At 38.8% G+C, this 17,226-nt stretch overlaps 1 long non-coding RNA gene and 1 pseudogene across 2 annotated transcripts in view; one reads left to right on the top strand and one right to left on the bottom strand.

Annotated features, from left to right (window-relative positions):
* LOC309656924 overlaps nucleotides 1–17,226 on the top strand; it is a 1,002,835-nt gene that overhangs the window by 700,674 nt on the left and 284,935 nt on the right. The gene's annotated exons all lie outside the window — the stretch shown is intronic.
* LOC309656839 (E3 ubiquitin-protein ligase RNF167 pseudogene) overlaps nucleotides 156–17,226 on the bottom strand; it is a 45,267-nt pseudogene continuing 28,196 nt past the window's right edge. The window contains exon 2 of the transcript XR_014268338.1: nucleotides 156–16,156. The product of XR_014268338.1 is annotated as an E3 ubiquitin-protein ligase RNF167 pseudogene (transcript). The remainder of the gene's footprint in view (nucleotides 16,157–17,226) is intronic.

The following is a 17,226-nucleotide window of genomic DNA, read 5'->3' on the forward strand; positions in this document are numbered from 1 at the left end:
AATCAAGACAGTATGGTACCGGCACAAAAACAGAAATATAGATCAATGGAATAGGATAGAAAGCCCAGAGGTAAACCCACACACATATGGTCATCTTATCTTTGATAAAGGAGGCAAGAATATACAATGGAGAAAAGACAGTCTCTTCAATAAGTTGTGCTGGGAAAACTGGACAGCTACATGTAAAAGAATGAAATTAGAACACTCCCTAACACCATACACAAAAATAAACTCAAAATAGATTAAAGACCGAAATGTAAGGCCAGACACTCTCAAACTTTTAGAGGAAAACATAGGCAGAACACTCTATGACATAAATCACAGCAAGATCCTTTTTGACCCACCTCCTAGAGAAATGGAAATAAAAACAAAAATAAACAAATGGGACCTAATGAAACTTAAAAGCTTTTGCACAGCAAAGGAAACTACAAACAAGGTAAAAAGACAACCCTCAGAATAGGAGAAAATATTTCCAAATGAATCAACGGACAAAGGATTAATCTCCAAAATATATAAAAAGCTCATGCAGCTCAATATTAAAAAACAAACAACCCAATCCAAAAATGAGCAGAAGACCTAAATAGACATTTCTCCAAACAAGACATACAGATGGCCAAGAAGCACATGAAAATCTGCTCAACATCACTAATTATTAGAGAAATGCAAATCAAAACTACAGTGAGGTATCATCTGACACCAGTTACAATGGGCATCATCAGACAATCTACAAACAACAAATGCTGGAGAGGGTGTGGAGAAAAGGGAACCCTCTTGCACTGTTGGTGGGAATGTACATTGATACAGCCCTTATGGAAAGCAGTATGGAGGTTCCTTAAAAAACTAAAAATAGAATTACCATATGACCCAGCAATCCCACTACTGGGCATATACCCAGAGAAAACCATAATTCAAAAAGGCACATGCACCCAAATGTTCATTGCAGCACTATTTACAATAGCTGGGTCATGGAAGCACCCTAAATGTCCATCAACAGATGAATGGATAAAGAAGATGTGGTACATATATGCAATGGAATATTACTCAGCCATAAAAAAGGAATGAAATTGGGTCATTTGTAGAGATGTGGATGGATCTAGAGACTGTCATACAGAGTGAAGTTAAGTCAGAAAGAGAAAAACAAATATCGTATATTAACGCATGTATGTGGAACCTAGAAAAATGGTACAGATGGACCAGTTTGCAAGGCAGAAATAGAGACACAGATGTAGAGAACAAACATATGGACACCAAGGGTAGAAAGCGGTGGGGGGGTGAGGTGGGATGAACTGGGAGATTGGGATTGACATGGATACACTACTATGTATAAAATAGATAACTAATAAGAGCCTGCTGTATAAAAAAATAAATTAAATAAAATTCAGATAAAAAGAATGCACTATGTCAGTTAATGATAACAATAGCTAATATTTACTAAGTACCTACAGCATTATAGGTACCATTATAAGCACTCTTTATGATTTAATTAATCTAATCCTCATATCAATCTTATGAAATAGGAGCTACTATTACCTTACATTGCAGTTAAAGAAACTGAAGAGCAGAGTTAGATAAACTGTCCAAGGTCACAAAGCTAGGAAATAGAAAAGGTGAGATTTGAAACTAACCTCTTTTAATCACTGGGCAATACACTGGTTTAGAATAGGAGTCAACAACATTTTTCGCAAAGGGCCATATAGTAATACTTTTGGCTGTGGACCAAACATCACTATTCAACTTTTCAGTTGTAGCAGAAAAGTAGCCATAGACAATATATAAATGAATGAGTATGGTTATGCTTCAACAAAACTTTATTTATAGAAATGGAAAATGACATGAATTGGTTCAAGGCATGTGGTTTCCCGAACCCTGCTTGTAGACTCTGCCTGTGTATCCCAATATCATCCACATAAACAGATAATATCTAGAGAGTACATTCAAGTATTTGAGTACCAAAAATAGACCTACTGGGTCAGTCATGGAAAAGTAAGAGACATTCTTTATCAGCAGCAGAAGGAAAATGGCTGCAAAGGCATAGTGTGACAACTGAAGGTTGACAATGGTCACACTAGGCTGCTGATACTACTGTTAGGTCTTATTTCCTGGGGAATTAAATTCATTCCCTACAGTGGCTAAGACTTTCCTGGACGTCCTCATAACATGGTTACAGTGGCTTCTGATACTCCCCAGACAGACAGATACTGTCTGTTTGCTCTTAGCAAATCAAACCTTATCTCTTCCATCAATACCACACTAAAGACCTTTCCTGAAGTTTCATCTCGGGTCTTGTGCTTGGTGTGGCCAAGGAGAAGTCTCCAGAACTACTGTGCTGCTCAACATCCCATGGTTACATGCTTAGAAGATAAATTAAGGAGGATGTCAAGAAAATGTCTCAGCCTATTTCCTATGCATGCAGCAATCTCTTCTCTCAGAACTCTTGCAATCATGCCATATGCAAGCCTTTGGGCCAGGCTGGCTGGAGTTTGAAGCCCACATCTCATAAAGCAAAATAAACGTAAAGCCATGTATAGAGGCAGCTCTGCAAGAGATCTCCACTTGTTTGGTTTAGAAAGGGGAGTGTCTGCTTGTAGCATCCCTATCAGATTTTCAGATTCCTGAGGAAAAGGAACCAACCTTGCTATCTCCTTGTAACCTATGCAGTGTACCCACCAGGCAACTAGTGCTCTTTGCATAGTGTTTGAATGAATATGCCCTACTCCCCAGCTTCTAGACCTGTGCTGCCTGTTGACATTGCCTGCCTTGCAACTCCCTCTGTTTCTACTCTCAGAGACTCTGGACACTGAAGCCTCTGATGTTTTACTCTTAATGCCAAGTCCCTGCCTGTCCTCTATTGAACCCAATGGGTTTCCTTTAAGCATCTACCACTGTAGTCAAGGATTTCTAAATGAACTGCCTAGCTGCCTCTCAGTATTTGCAGATTTCATTCCTGAACTGACTGGATCAACCTGAAGACATCTTGTCCATCCTCTTGCCCTGGTCTCCTTGATCACCCAACCTTGCTACCGGTCTGTCACTTACTTTCTTGCTCTTCCAATTTGCTATAAATCCATTCTTTCTGGACTCAGTCTTTTCACTTGCTTTCTGACTTGGCTTTTGTCTTTTCTTCTGGGTTTAGTATTTTCATAACCATTCGGACAGCCATGCTCTCTCATCTTAACCAAGGTACTGTGCTCCCAGCAGGTTTCCTTGGGGGCAGTTTGCCATCCATCAGTTTTGGACATGAGAAAAGAATCTGTAAACACCCCGGCATCACCCCTCATAGTCTCTTGCCTTTTAGGTGTGGCTCAGTCTCCCACCTGCCACATTCCACTCCCTCTTCACGTTTTTCTGTGTTTTACAACTCTCTATGTGAATAAAGGACATTCTAAGGGGCTTTTTAAAAGCAGATTTTCTTAATTTCTTGTCCAAATTCTCACCAACAAAAAAAGTCAAATAACTCAGTTCACTGAATATTTAAGAAAACCATTGGCTCAATTTATGCAATTAAGAATAAAGAAATATCTCACTGCTTGCTGTCAGTCACTGTTTGTGACTAGGGGTAGAAAAAAAATGGTGACATATTTGTATTCTTTACGTGTTTTTCTGTAAAGAACACGGAGAATATGGGTTTAATGACCCAATACATGAAGAGTTTGTTCAGTTACTTGCCTGCACATTAAGGAAGAGCTCCAGGAAGCCCCAATTTTATGCCTACTATTGGAAGCATGCACACAAAAAATAAGCCAAATATGAAGTCTTTCCAGATATTATTTTATTTACTGTTTCACTTTTTTTTTTTTAATTTTCAGCACAATCCAAAACAGATGATAATATATTTGTTCTCAGTGAATTCTCACATCAATCCAGAAAATATTAAATATTGTGTTTCTTTGTGCATTGTTCAAAGGCTGCTCCAGTGGTTTGAAAGAGACAAAAGACATCTCCTAGTGAACACTGCCATTCCTCTAGGGGAAAGCTCTACCCAGCTAACAGCTATTTTAAGATGCTGAAGATGCATTACCACAGGCTGCAATTACCCTGTGAATCCCAATTTGAATTGAAGTATCATCTCTCAAGGGTGTAATCCCAGGGTCACATTTCCTTTTCCAGGCAAAGTAAACCATCTCTTTGACTATTAAGGCCACTGCAGGCAATCTCAGACAATCAAAGTTCCTCTTCATCTTTAGGTAAATAAAATTATCTTTAAAAAATAGGCAATTTGAAATTCATAAAAATAATAACCTACAGTGATAACAAGAGCAAATCAGCCACAAATAATTACTAATTATCGTCAATTGTTGAATAAAGATCAAAGTTACTAATGGAGATCCTTTAAACATCATACCAATGTACTAAATAAATCTTATAGAAATATATCTATGATTTTTAAAACTTTGAATGGTCTTTTATAAACCAATATTGCAGTGTCTTCATACAACAATTATTATTTACTACAATTTGTCTTCTCCTGAAATTATTGTTGCAAATCTTTTCATGCCCTTTTCAATCAAGAGGAAAGAAGATCCAGGCCTGAAATGCACTCCCAGCTTTTTCGTCCTTGTCTGTGGTTTTTCATCCCCTTTGAAAGAAATCGCAGGAGACCCTGACTCTGTGTGTGGTTTGTCTGACCACATTATATTCATAGACTCAGAGAGCATGTATATTCTGCAGAGTCTGGCATCTTGTTTTGATTTTGCTCCCAAGTTATATGATAAACATACAGAATACCAGAAAACACTCCTCTATTTAAATTTCCTTCTTTGTTTCTTCTATCTCTTCAACATTAGAAAGGTTAATCAATTTTGTTAAAAAGAAAAACTAAACAACAGCTCTCAAAAATAAATTATCAAAAATTATCACCTTTACAAAGATGATACAACTGGCCCACATAGAGATGTAAGTTTTACCTGTGTCTTCTGATAGTGAAGATTTCTTCATCTGGATCTTTTCACGTTCTCCCAGTTCCTTGTAACTAAGAGAGTTTACTTGAGATAGTTTTTTCCTCCCAATCCCACAGCCACTACCTGAGGTCAGGTGACCATCTCTCTCACATGGGTTATTGAACTATCTTCTAACTGGCCTCCCAGCCCTCGTCTTGCCCCCTCTCCCCACCTAGTAGCCCATTCTCTACAATTCTGTCATGATGAGAACTTTAAACTCTAACCAGTTGAGAAATGGAATATTTCCTGCCATATCATTAAACAAAAGATGTCACAGTCACCAGCAATTGCAGGTCTCCAATGCGAGCCCTGAGGGAACTCAGGAAAGAAAGAAGGCCTGCCATCTAGCAGCCATCAGACAGCAGCCACTCCCTATGGTGAGCCCTGAGGAAACTCAGGATTTGAAAATACAGGATATTGGCCCCAGATAACTGAGGCGCATATCAAAGGAATGATTTCAGTGAACCCAGATTCTTTTTTTTCTTTAGATTTATCCAATCATACTTTATTAAGAATGACAGAAAATCACTATGAACAAGATTTTTACCATAGTTCTATCATATGTGAATTGTCAGAGGATATAAGCTATGTCAAATTTGCTTTTTAAGTAGATTTTTCAAAATAAAAACCCAGATTCTTGCATCTTCTCATACATAGAAAAGCGCTAAATTCCCTAACTTGACATATCTGGTTTTCCTTTAACAATCATCTTTTGACTTTCAGACTACCTGCCCTTTGTTGCAAAACTTCTGTATAACCTGGCTCTCCCCTCCACCACCTCCGAGAAGTTCTCTCAGGGTCACTTGAGATGCTACCTCCCGGGCTTGAAGTCCTAAAACTTCCCACCGAATAAAACATAACTCTCAACTTTTAGGTTGCGCATATTTTTTAAGTTGACACAGTTTACTGAGCCTTTCAAGTTCCAGCCCCTAGTCATACTAGCTGCCTCATCACTCCTTACACCCTTCTTCACAGTTCAAGCCCTAGAAATACTGAAAGTCTTTCTTTGGTCCTAGAACACATCATGGTCTCTTTCCCTTTAGGTTTACAGACATTATGCTTCAGTCTGCCTCTCCTCATTTCTTGATCAACCCCTATCCACCCTCGAGGTCTCAGCATAATTTTTATTTCCTCCCCCATGATTTCTAGATTCTTTTCCCCATCTAAAGGTCTCTACTCTGAGAATTATTAGAGGTGTATTTTTCCATTACAGTATTTCTCATATTTTATGTGATGGACTTAATAGTCTCTTCTCCACATGAGGGCAGGGTCATATCTATCTTGATGCTGTTATATAACCAGTATACAACTTAATATTTACAGAATGAATGACTGGTTGATTAGTTGGGTGGAAGGATGGAGGGGTGGATGAATAGATTTTTTAAATGTGTGGAGTTAGGACGGCTATCTGGGAAAAGGACAGAGACAACGGAAATTTGCAGTGCCCTTGTTACCATCAATACATCTTTAAAAACATGCCACTGACTTCCCTCCACATTGATTTGGTACAAGACACATTCGTTATGAAAAAAAAAAAAAGTTTAAAACCTCATTCATATAATCAAGTTTTAAAGAAATGATTTTAAAATATTCATTTATGTATTCATTCAGGTATGTGACAATCTCCGGCTTGTACCTCCGGATAATGAGGTTAAATTTATTGTTTCTTCCCTTAAGGAATTTACAGTCTAGGGAGGTGCTATACAACAAACTTGAAAAATAAAATAGTATCTTTTAAAAAAATAAAATTAAGTCATAATAATTCTGCATTGTCTTTAAAAAACATTTTCACAAATCACTTTTTAAAAGTCCTAAAAATTTTGTAAAATGGTTTTGACTGGAAAAAATACATGAATTTATATTCAAAGATATATCTTATTTGTCAAATATTCCATCATATGAATTCTGCAAAGATTAAAGTATATCCATGTGAGGAAACTAGCAAAATAAATGTGAAGGGGACAGAGTTGAGACCTGGGACCTAGGAAAAGTGATTTGAGGAGGATTGAGAGAAAAATCTTACCAAAAGAAGTGCTCTCCTATGGTGTGTTGAGTAAAATATTCCATCACAGTCTCTAAGGTGTTGAGTCCCATTATGTGCAATATGGATATGAGGACCTAGGGAACATAGCCCTGCCATTTGTAAATAATAGATGGATGGGGCTTTCTAACGGTGAGTGGGAGATTTAGGTTTCCCCCAAATAACCCAAGGAAATAGTTCTGTCTTGTGAGCACTTAAGAGAGAATCCACACAGAACCATGCTGCATAGAAGCATCTCATGAGGGAAAGCAGGTGATTTCAACAGTGCTTAATAGGTTGACCAAAAAAAAAATGTGATTGTAGCAAAAATAGGATGGACAGCAAGAAGTGCTGTATTTAAGTATCTTCATCTAGTCGAAACAATAATTAGTGCATTTGTGATCACCAATACTGATGGCAGAATAAACAAGAATCTGTGAATTTTATCTTCTTTATGGTCTACTATAAAACACAACAGAGTACAGCAGAAAGAAGAGGAACCTGAATTCTTATGGTGTGCTTAGCTCAGCCTTCCTTTTCTTCTTCCTCCTGCCCTCACTCCATTGTTTCTGAATGTTGCAGGCCACTCCATGTGTTCATACAGTAACTGTGCAAAGACAGCTGAGTCTCTCTCCAGGAATTGTCCTTGTATGAACAAAACTACCCAGCCCAAGGCCTCTCCTCTTCCCCTGTGACAGCCTGTAAGAAACGACTGGTTACTTCAGGGGCATGTGGATTCAGCTCTTTTGCTTCGATTTGGGACAATTCTGCAAGGCCATCCCAGCTCCAGTGTTCTCTGGGGGTCTGCTGAGGCTTCGGGTGCAACCACACCATCCTCCAACTTTTACCTCTGCCCAGTTCTGCTTCCTAAATTCACTCAACTTATGCACACAAAGCTCCACCTCAGAGTCTGTTCCTTGGGGACCCCAACATACTGCAGCCCTCCGTGTTGGGTAATGCTTACCAATGCATACATTTCCATGCAACCTCCTGCCAAAGAATGCATATTGTGAGAAATATCAAATCAGAAAAACTGGAGCATAACATTAGTGAATAGAATAATCAATTGCAGTAGTATCAACAATTGATTTAATAGGATCTTAGCTCAAAAATTACGATTTTAAATGCATCTTTATGGAAACAAAACTACATATTAATTTAAATAGTAAATCTTTTATGACTATTGATTCTGCATTCCAAGATAGAAGGCTTTCAGTGTGGTTTAAGTGTTTATTTCAAGGCTTTCATGAAACAGAACATTCTAATCCAAATAATAGAGTTATACTGAGAGTATTTAGTCATTTGCATTGTCAATGTAGTGCCTGGAAGTTTGAGATGAGTTGAAATTGGCCATGCAAATGAAAACTAGCTTAGCTAACATTAACAATCATTAACGGGTGAAAATGACCTTAATTTCTAAAAAGAAAGGACATATTTAATGATCCCCTATTAGCTAACTTCCATTTTATACAATTACGTGGGCACCTGCAGTCACAGAAGATACTTGGTATGGCTGAACAATTACCACTCTCAGGTGAAAAGTGTTTGATGTTGCATGTTTCCTTCATTTAAATAGTTTTTTAATTCCAAGAGATGAAAAGACAAAGCTAAAAAGCATTCTCTTAAAATTCCACCCCAATTAGTAGGATTAGAATACTAATGCCAACAAGCTCTAAAACAACAGAATCTTCTTACACAGCCACTTTACAGGAAGAGCAGAGGACCAGAGACCTACAACCAAGATATTTTTCCTCATGACCATGGAGACATTGCAACGGCTTTGCACTCTTCAGGCATTAACTGATGACAATTAAACATTTAGACAAGTGTAGATTATCTCATATACACCCGATCTAAAATGGTTAAAGGAGAGGCACTGAAATTTTTAGATTTCAGAAATTGCATTGTGAGGCCAAATGTGAAATGTTAATATCCCAACGTAAATTTAAGATACTCTTAAGAGTTACTTAAAATAATATTTCTAATTATCTTTTCATCCTTGACACAAATAATAAAAAATATGCTCTTTTAAATTGTTTTTGACAGCTTTTGCCTATGGCTTTCAAATGCATCTGAATTTTTTTTTAGGTCCACAAAAAAATTTTTTTAATGCAGTAAGTGAAGACCCAGTCACTTTGCACGTCGAACCCCCACAAAAGGATGGGGTTGGGTTAGGGAGTAACCTGGCGTAGGAATATCTCCTATCCCTCAACAGAGAAGACTTGAGGGAGGAAGAGGGGCTATGAAATAGGTTGCCAAAGGTGGGAGAGAAAGGGAGTATTAGATGAGGATGACAGCCGAAGAGGAAGAGGAGGATGGAGAGGGTGAGGGATCTGTTGAAGACCCAAGAAACACAAAGGGGGCTGGGGCTAGAGAGCCAAAGGAGGTGGGAAGTGCGGTCCTGGAGCCCAGAAGTGGGGTCCGTTCTGAGGCAGGGTGGCCCCTTGGGGCCCCTTCCCCATGGTCCACTTGCCCCTGAGTTCCTTCCTCCTGCTTCTCCTCCCCAGGATCCCGACGAACAGGCTGCTTGCAGATAGGGCAGGTCTTCTGGGTCTTAGTGAGCCACGGGTCCACACAGCAGCAGTGATAGGCTTGAGCACAGGGAAGTACCCTCAGCTTGCCCGCATCCTCATATTCATCCAGGCGGATAGCACAGACATCATACTGGTCTCCCTTCTGATAGTCACGCGTAGGAATCTGTTTCAGTTGCTCTTTGGTCAGTGGTTTTCTCTGGCGCTCTTTCTGGAGCTGAATACAACGAACTATCAACATCGCTCCCATGCCCAAAATTAGCACTCCCAGAATCCCCGAGAAAAGGATGAGGCAATAGGCCAAGAGGAATCCATCATCTGGGACCAGAAGCACCTGAGCCTCCTTCTGGTAGACAAAGAGGTCACGCAGGTACTTAGAGCTCCTCTCGCTGATAAACACAGACGGAATCCAGATCTGCTGCTGGATTTCCTCATTATTCCACAGCATGCTCAGAAGTTCATTGGAATTCACATTGTGCACCACAGCTGCACCATACCCAGCCTTCTGAGCATTTAGGAATTTCAGGTCAAAGTTGCAGTCAAATCTTGGAAGCAGTGCAATGAAAACTGACCCACTGACCCGGGCTGGGGGCAATGGAGCAATGGGGCTGCAGGCGTTGGCTGGGCGAGCCTCCACAAGGAACCCCTTAAGTCCCTCCCAGCCCAAGGCAGCACCAAAGAGAGCTGGGAGGTCTGCAAAATCCATGCTGCCGTTGTGGTCTGAAGTCACTCGAATGAGCCCCATGACAGGGTCCTCACAGCACAGTGGCCACAACCTCAGGAAGACGGAGGGCCGCAGGGTGCATGGCAGCAGTGGGGGAGAGGCTGAGGAGGCCGTGTCTTGGTGGCAGAAGCAGAAGCGGAGTTCTGAGCCCTCTCCCCCTTCCTTCGGGATCCCAGAGGTCCAACCACCCCCAGGTGCTACTTTGCAGCTACATGGGGGTATCGGGAAGGAACCCAGGCTCTAACTCGTTTAGTGGAGCTAGGAGAAAGACATTCATGTGCCCTTTTCCGGTATACAGATAAAACGGGAAAAGAGGACAAGGGCAAGCACAGGTGACACAAAAACTTCTGGAAGAGTGGGGGAGCTCAAGGAGGTGGGACTTCCAGCTGGGTGGGCCGTTTTCCTATCCCCGGGCAAAGGGCTTCCGGTAAAGAAAATCAGGCTGCTTCCGGCATTGTAAGCTCAAGACGAAGCACTTCCGGTCCTCTCTTCCTTCCTCTGGCTGCTGCCGCCACTACCGCCGCGGTACCTTCAGGTCTCGCGAGAGTGCTTGCCGCACTTCCGCCCCATCGGCTGAAATCTTTCAGAGTCTGTCTCCAGAGACCTCCTAACTCTGGTTTAGCCTGGCTCACTCGATCTTGCATCCAAACAAGCAAAATGGAGAAATTTCTAGCAGATTATTAATTTTGATGTAAGTTTTATGGCAGTTGATTCTAACTAAGAATGTGTACCAGGATCTACAAGTGCGAGTCCTGTGTTGTCCTATCTCCCAAACAAGTAACTGACATCTGAGATAATTCACAAATGCTGCCATTATGATACAGATAACCAAGGATCATCTGTATTAAAAGCATTTAACATTTTAATCATTTTATCCCAGTGACCCAATACAGTCTTTTAAACTAATAAATTTCTTTTTCTATGTCAAACACAGTATGGAGATAGGAATAAAAATCTTATTTCTTCGTGAGGACCAGTTTAGGCTAGAAGGTGTTAACCTGCTGGGTGTTTGGACAGTACATTTTTCTAGGATATTATAGAGGCCTGGAGGTTTTGATGTAGAATTGGATCTATGTGACCAAGGAAATAGCCAGCATATAAAATTGTTGAGACCGAGGTAGATTCTTTTCCTTGTGGGCCCATTTACAACATGAAAAAGTATCCCTTAGTTCTTAGAGTTTGCATTTGCATACAGCTATCCTTTTTCTCTTTAAGTGGTATACCAAGAGGTCAAAACCTAGATTAGAAAAGGAAATTATAGGCCACTTTAAATAAAGAAGTGCCTGATTGGCCAAGTCAGAAATGGAAAGGTTTTATTCTGAGCACATTGCTCCAAGTTGTCCCTCCAGACTTGGGTGGACAGCGTCTCATATTACAGTATCATCCTGCCATTTTTGTACATTGGTTCCATTTGCCGAAATATACTTCCAGATTTCTTTCATCTCTATTTTCCTGTATTTTCCAATTTGGAACTAGAACAGGTTATTAAATGCCACTGTTCCTGCTTCCACATAACCCCCCCAAGGTGAAGCACAAAACAATAAGCTCCAAGTCCACCTAGATGTAAGACAGATGCTAGTCTACACCATTCCTTCAGGATTTTCAGAGAGGTGTGGAGGAGAGAAGAGAGGGATACCAAAGTGGTCCTGCCAGCATTAGCTAGTAGCTGTCCTCAGTCTAAAAAGATTGAAGGACTGAGGTGATTTCTTTAGAGAGAATTGTCAGTGAGCTATGTTGACAACCACACACATTCATGGGGAAGTGAGGTGGTGCTTCCCCTCAACCTCAAGCCAAGGAAAAGTGACTTAGAGACACTTGTGAAATTTGAGGCTCAGAGAAAGAGGAAGGGAGTACGTTGGGTCAAGCTGCGTTTCCACACCCTGAGAAGTTTCTCAAATTCCAAATATGGACCTTGCTATGGGGAGCCCTTAGAAGAGATCCCATGGAGCACTTGATCTGAAAAGGCAAAGGGACACCAAAACAGAGGGGTGGATACTGGAATCTAGGGGCAGAGGAGAACTCCCAGATAGCCAGCCCAGGAAAGATATTGTCCTCATCAGATTAGGAGCCTAGAAGACTCAGTAGAAAAAAATTGCCAAGAAATCCACCAAAGCAATGTATAAGAGACAAGGAGTCGGTCTGGGATCATTTGCCGTGGGGTCAGGCACACACACCACATTGCTACTGCACCAGCCACCTGTGACTATTCTCCCAGAGACGAGTTTTAGAGAGGTCAAGAGCGGAGGCTAACCAGAGAGCAGAGCAGGAGGGGAGCAAAGACAAGAGAAGCCAGCAGTGTCCTCCCACCCACCACGCCTAGGGCCTCAAACTTTCATGGCCTGATTTGGACCTGAGCTGGGGAAGGAAAGAATACTTAATGAGTCTGGGGTTTTATATTATACCAGACTACATTAGAATTAGAACATATAGAATTATCCAGCTGTCTAGACTGAATGCTTTTGTGTTTAAAATGGTCAAAGGCAGAGTTGGACCCCGGCTTCTTTAGTCCTAGAGTTTATCCATTTGGGGAACTTCTTCAATTAAAAAACAAAAACAAAATCAAAATTGTGGTTTCAAAATCAAGAACAGAACCTTGGAAGGGTATCTGCAAATGGAGGGTCCTGAAACATTCTCCCAGTTCAGGAGAGCGAGACTAAATTTTCCAACTCTACTGTCTCTAGTGCAAGGATTCTGTCCGAGAAATAAAACTGCTGTGGAGGAAGTCATTTCGCCAAAAACCTAATGAACTCACCAAAAGGCTATAGCCAATTATTACTGAGATTCTATAAAATTTATGTTAAATATACATTTTATTCACACATATAGTTAATATATAAAATATATACTATCTCTATAAAATTTATATATAACATATTTATAGAGGTAACATATATAATTATATATGTGTGTATAATTATGCATGTATGAAGATATAACTTTAAAATGTCTCTTAAATCAAATACAAATGCATTAGCTTAACTTGGTAAGCTATCTTCATTTTGTGGTTAGATAGTACAGGTCAAATCCTCGTTAGTTTTCACTAATGACCCATAATTATCTTAGTCCAGAACATTTAGCTTCTAAGGTTTATCAGAACTATTTGCCTTTGTTTGCCCGCTATTCTTCATATGAGAGGATATATTTTTAAGGATTTCCATAACTTCAGCAGCTTCCTAACTCTATCTTTAGCTTTCCCAAAAGAATATAAAACTCTCTTCCCCTTTCCTCATTTCTGTTTAGAAATGGCCTTCTCAGAAAAGTTTAAACAAAAGAAAATGTGTAATATAGAACAATAGATCCCCTTGATATGGTATCAGGCAATCTGGGCTCTTGTATAAGCCTTCAAATCCATATTGTGTTCTTCCAGTGGGAGAACACAATGAGTCAATTCAATAGTGGAAAAAGAGTCAAGTTGTTGATGGGCATTGCATTATCTAAACAACTGGTGATCATATAGATTTTCTCAATTTTCAGCTCATCCATGTTGTAGACAAAGAGACACAAATTATTTTATTGAAATATAGTTATCAATCAATAACTCATATTTGTAAAAATAAATGATTTTTAAGAGTTAAAAAATATAAAAAATAAATATATATACACACACATATATATTTCTGAGATATATATTTTAATTATTTTTCTTTTGTATTGTCTATTTCCCACACTAGAATGAATGACAGAAGATTGTGAAGAAGGAACTCCTTTTCTGCTTTATCCACTGATGGATGTATCTTCATCGTTCAGCAGATTGCTTAACTAGTTGTAGATGTTGAATAAATATCTGTTGCTATTTATTGGGATTAGACTGGAATTGGAGATTGGGATGGGGTTGACAGTCTGGGGGTTGGAGAGAGAGGAATAAATAGAGTGTTTTCTGAGCAGCCACAGGATATGGAAGATACTGGTAGAGAGAGGAACAGAGAAGAGGACTTTAATCTGTAAACTGCAGTTTGTGAATTAGTTTCCCTCCATCATTTTTAGTGCTATCAATTTAATCTCTTTTAATTAATTTTTATGACTTGACTGTGTTTCTGTTAATGTGCTCTATACAGACAGTATATCACTTAAGACAAGGCTTTTTAATTAAATATAATAAAATCTAATTTTGAAACTTTACTTTTGTGCATTAATAGTAGTTTTTATCATTCAAAGAAATTTGGGATTGACATGCACACACTGCTATATTTAAAATAGATAACCAGCACAGACCTATTGTATAGCACAGGGAACACTGCTCAATATTCTGCAATAACCTAAGTGGGAAAAGAATTTGAAAAAGAATAGGTACATGTATATGTATAACTGATTCACTTTGCTGTACACCTGAAACTAACACAATATTGTTAGTCAACTATGCACCAATATAAAATAAATTTTTTTTAAAAAAGAAATAGACAATTACCTTTGCTATAAACTCAACCTTTTTGACCTCTATGCAACCTTAACTCAGATCTCAACTCCTTTACCAGCTCCTTTAAGACATCTATCTGCATCCGTAATATCTTAATATGGGTAGGATTATTGAAAGTTTGTTTCAGTTGGATCCCTAGGACTCCACTAAAAATAAATCTTCATTCAACTGTCTCTTTTCCTAAATGCATGCTTTCCATCCCCAGCCACTGGCTGTCCTCTCCAACCTTGCCCTCTGCAACACTACACCTTCTTCATGCTCCCTCTCCTTCCTTTATTATGACAAGGAGCTCCCTTCTTCCCCCGAACCTGAATTTAGAAAGTGTCTTTTCAGCAAGGTCCATCTCCCTTTACAATTATTATCTTTAACAGCAGCTAAAGTGTACATTTTCTCTGTATCTTTACACTAATAACAAGATAAGAAAATCAGGAAAAAAATATTGATTAAAAAAAATAAAAACAAGAATGTCTACTTGTCCTAAAGTCAACAATGAAATTTGTGACCACTGTACCCTGTGCATTTTCTGTGTGCTTCTCAAAAGGGCAGCCTGACTTTGTATATCTTGTTGCTATCTCCTTCCTATTTTTGTCTCTATTTCCCCTCTTCTAGGGTCTGGGTTTTAATCATAATGTCTATGACATGGCATTGATTCCACTGCTTGGCTTGCTCATAGTTGTAACCTATATAAAGCTCAGAAGCTATCAAAAAAATAGAATAACATTTTTTTACTATTATTAAATTAGATTTAAAGTTGGCCTGAAACTCCCAAAGTATGGAATTTATAGGAATGTATTAGGATGCTCAGGTTTTTGAAAATAATGTAAAATTCATTAAAATGGCATTATTCACAGGATGAGAGTGCACTGAAGGATTAAACTAAGACATAGATTTATCTTTAAGGACAACCCATCTATCTTATGGAAAAAAAAAAATCTTGGTCTTTAACCAAAAACTTAATCTCATGTGCAAAAATTAAGTAAATGTCACTTATTGTTAACAGGAACCATCCTTTGGGAATATGCAATGTTTCTTTAATTTAAAATTTAAGTTATTTAAATTCATGAAAGTTACAAACTTGAAATTGTAATGCCAAAGCAGAAGCAAAATCAGCTGATGTTTACTAATAATAACTAAACCTAACAGGTTGCAACTCAAAATAATTATTTTTCAGTAAAGAAAGAAACAGAGATAGAGAACATTGCAGATCATTTCTTTTCTTTTTTATTTTACTTTATATATATATATATTTTTTTTTTTAACATCTTTATTGGAGTATAATTGCTTTACAATGGTGTGTTAGTTTCTGCTGTATAACAAAGTGAATCAGCTATACATATGCATATATCCCCATATCTCCTCCCTCTTGCGTCTCCCTCCCACCCTCCCTATCCCACCCCTCTAGGTGGACACAAAGTACCGAGCTGATCTCCCTGTGCTATGCAGCTGCTTCCCACTAGCTATCTATTTTACATTTGGTAGTGTATATATGTCCATGCCACTCTCTCACTTCGTCCCAGCTTACCCTTCCCCCTCCCTGTGTCCTCAAGTCCATTCTCTATGTCTGCGTCTTTATTCCTGTCCTGCCCCTAGGTTCTTCAGAACCTTTTTTTTTTTTTAGATTCCATATATATGTGTTAGCATACAGTATTTGCTTTTCTCTTTCTGACTTACTTCACTCTGTATGACAGTCTCTAGGTCCATCCACCTCACTACAAATAACTCAATTTTGTTTCTTTTTATGGCTGAGTAATATTCCATTGTATATATATGCCACATCTTCTTTATCCATTCATCTGTCGATGGACACTTAGGTTGCTTCCATGTCCTGGCTATTGTAAATAGAACTGCAATGAACATTGTGGTACATGACTCTTTTTGTACTATGGATTTCTCAGGGTATATGCCCAGTAGTGGGATCGCTGGGTTGTAGGGTAGTTCTATTTTTAGTTTTTTAAGGAACCTCCATACTGTTCTCCACAGTGGCTGTATCAATTTACATTGCCACCAACAGTGCAAGAGGGTTCCCTTTTCTCCACGCTCTCTCCAGCATTTATTATTTGTAGATATTTTGATGATGGCCATTCTGACTGGTGTGAGATGATACCTCATTGTAGTTTTGACTTGCATTTCTCCAGTGATTAGCGATATTGAGCATCTTTTCATGTGTTTGTTGGCAATCTGTATATCTTTTTTGGAGAAATATCTATTTAGGTCTTCTGCCCATTTTTGGATTGGGTTGTTTGTTTGGAGAAAAGACAGCCTGTTCAATAAGTGGTGCTGAGAAAACTGGACAGCTACATGTAAAAGAATGAAATTAGAACACTCTCTAACACCATACACAAAAATAAACTCAAAATAGATTAAAGACCGAAATGTAAGGCCAGACACTATCAGACTCTTAGAGGAAAACATAGGCAGAACACTCTATGACATAAATTACAGCAAGATCCTTTTTGACCCACTTCTTAGAGAAATGGAAATAAAAACAAAAATATACAAATGGGCCCTAATGTAACTTGAAAGCTTTTTCACAGCAAATGAAACCATAAATAAATAGGCAGATTATTTCTTAATTAATGCTATTATTTGCTCTATATTAA

This window comes from Balaenoptera physalus, assembly GCF_965194825.1.
Source record: "Balaenoptera physalus genome assembly, chromosome: 3".
Lineage (NCBI taxonomy): Eukaryota > Metazoa > Chordata > Mammalia > Artiodactyla > Balaenopteridae > Balaenoptera > Balaenoptera physalus.